This window comes from Penaeus monodon, chromosome 12, assembly GCF_015228065.2.
Source record: "Penaeus monodon isolate SGIC_2016 chromosome 12, NSTDA_Pmon_1, whole genome shotgun sequence".
In the NCBI taxonomy this organism is placed as follows: domain Eukaryota; kingdom Metazoa; phylum Arthropoda; class Malacostraca; order Decapoda; family Penaeidae; genus Penaeus; species Penaeus monodon.
The window spans coordinates 50,705,753-50,708,252 of record NC_051397.1 but is presented as its reverse complement, the minus strand read 5'-3'; positions in this window follow the sequence as shown (position 1 = coordinate 50,708,252).

Genomic DNA, 2,500 nt, shown 5'->3' with positions numbered 1-2,500 from the left:
TAAAAGCCCAAAGAATCACAAAAACGCCGTATTGTTAGTTAATATAGGGTGTTGGTGCATTAAGGTGACGCTGGCTTTGTCGTGCGGGCGGGGCGGAGCGATGGGTGGTCTGGCGGGGGATTAAGAGTGGGCGGGGGGTGTAAGGGATGTGAGGGAGGGGGGAGGGGGAGTGTAAGGGTTGTGAGGGAGGGGGGAGGGGGAGTGTAAGAATTGTGAGGGAGCGGGGAGAGGGTGAAAAGGGCAAGGGGGTGAGGAGGGAGGGGAGGAGGGCGAGGGGGTGAGGAGGGGAGAGGAGGAGGGCGAGGGAGAGAGGAGGGAGGGGAGGAGGGTTAGCGAGAGAGGGGGCGAGGGGGGAGGAGGGGATAGCAAGGGAGGAGAGACTGAAAGGAGTCTTAATTGTGCAAAGGTGGGACAAAGGTGTCTATCCATGTGTGTGGGTGTGGGTGTAAACACTTACGTCTGTCCCTGCTTGCTCGTTCAGTACGTTATAATGGAGTGCGCAGATGGTCAAGGTCTATATAAGTATTTAGTACTTGCATATGACATTTATGTTTGTGTTTTGGTATATGTATATATGTATATATGCATCTCTCTCTCTCTCTCTCTCTCTCTCTTCCCGCCCGTTTCCCTTCCCCTTTTTTCCACCCCCCCCTTTTCTCAAATATTTATATTATATATTATTTTATATATATTTATATATATCTATATTTTTATTATATATACATATTTTATATTACTTATATATTCTATTATTTGTTACTTATATATATACATAATATATATTATTATATATATATATATTACATATTTTAATATCTATATATATACATATATATATATAATTTTATACATATATATATATACATTTATATATACATAATACATACATATATATATATACATTATATATATATAAATAATATTTTATATTATTATTTTAATATATAATATATATATATATATAATATATATTTTATATATATAAGTATATTTGTGTGGGGTGTGGGGTGTGTGTGTGTGTGTGTGTGTGTGGGTGTGTGTGTGTGTTTGTGTGTTTGTGTTTTTTGTGTGTTTGTGTGTGTGTGTGTGTTATATATTCTTTATATATATATTATATATCTATATAATTATCATATTATATATATGTCTGTGTGTGTGTAATTTCTATTATATATATATAATATCTATTATAATATTATATATATTATATATATATTATAGTATGTATGTTGTATGTATGTATGTATGTTGTATGTATTATGTGTGTTTATGTGTGTATGTGTATGTGTATGTGTATGTGTATGGTATGTGTATGTGTATGTGTATGTGTGTGTTGTGGTGTGTGTGTGGTGTGTGTGTGTGTGTGTGTGTGTGTGTGTGTGTGTGTGGTTTTGTGTGTCTCTGTCCTGTCTCTGCTCTGTCTCTGTCCTGTCTCTGTCTCTGTCTCTGCCCTCTGTCCTCTGTCTCTGTCTCTGTCTCTGTCTCTGTCTCTGTCTCTGTCTCTGTCTCTGTCTCTGTCTTTCTCGCCTTCCCCTTCCTCCCTCCCCCCTCCCTGCCTCCCTCCCTCCATCCCCCCTCCTGCGCCTCCTTGTCTGTGAGTTCGCGTGACTGAACCTCCCTCGATCTCAGCCAATCTATACAGAAGCTTTGCCTTTCAGGGCAGCGCTGAACAAGAGACAAACCCCACAATAAGAACCTCCTCTCCCTTTCTCCCTCTACCTACCGCGACGTCTTCCTTAAAGGGTGGTGAGACAAGGTTTACCCTCCCTCTCTTGCCCTCTATATACTCCCCTCCTCCCTGCTCTATACTCTTTCTCTCCTTCCATCATCTTTTCCCCTCTCTTGCCTCTTTTCCTCTCTCCTTCCTTCCCTCCCTTGCCTCTTTTCCTCTCTCTCTCTCTCACCACCATTCCCTTCGTTTAATTCTTAATCCTTCTCTCTCTACATTCTCCTTCTTCTTTGTTCCCTCCCTATCCTCCCCTTCTTCCCTCTCTCTCCATCCATTCCTTCTTTCTTTCCTCCCCATTCTCTATTTTCTCTTATCCTTCCCTCCTTCCTTCCTCCTCCCTTCTTTTCCTCCATCACTCCCTCCCTCTTCAACCCAACCTCTCCTTCCTCTCATTCTTCCCTCCTTCCCTCCTCCTCCCTTCCCCTCTCCCTCCCTTTCTTCTCCTCCTCCACTCCCTTTTATTGCATCTTCTCGTTCTCTCTAAAGGTCTATTGTGACTGGGACGTAATTAGTAGCTCATTAGCACCGGAAAAATAGACCCCCCCCTATAGAAACGCGGGACAATGAAGCTTCTTTCTGGCAGACGTTTAAAAAGACGACCACGAAGAGACATTGGGAGAAACCACACCTGAGATGCGCGAGGCGACACGGTGGTTCCAATTTTGCGTGGTCTCTTCCCTTCTTTCTTTTTCTCCTCTTTTCTCTTTCTTCTTCCTCTGTGTCCTCCTCTCTGCTCCTTCTCCTCCTTCCTTCTTTCGTTCTTTCTTTCTG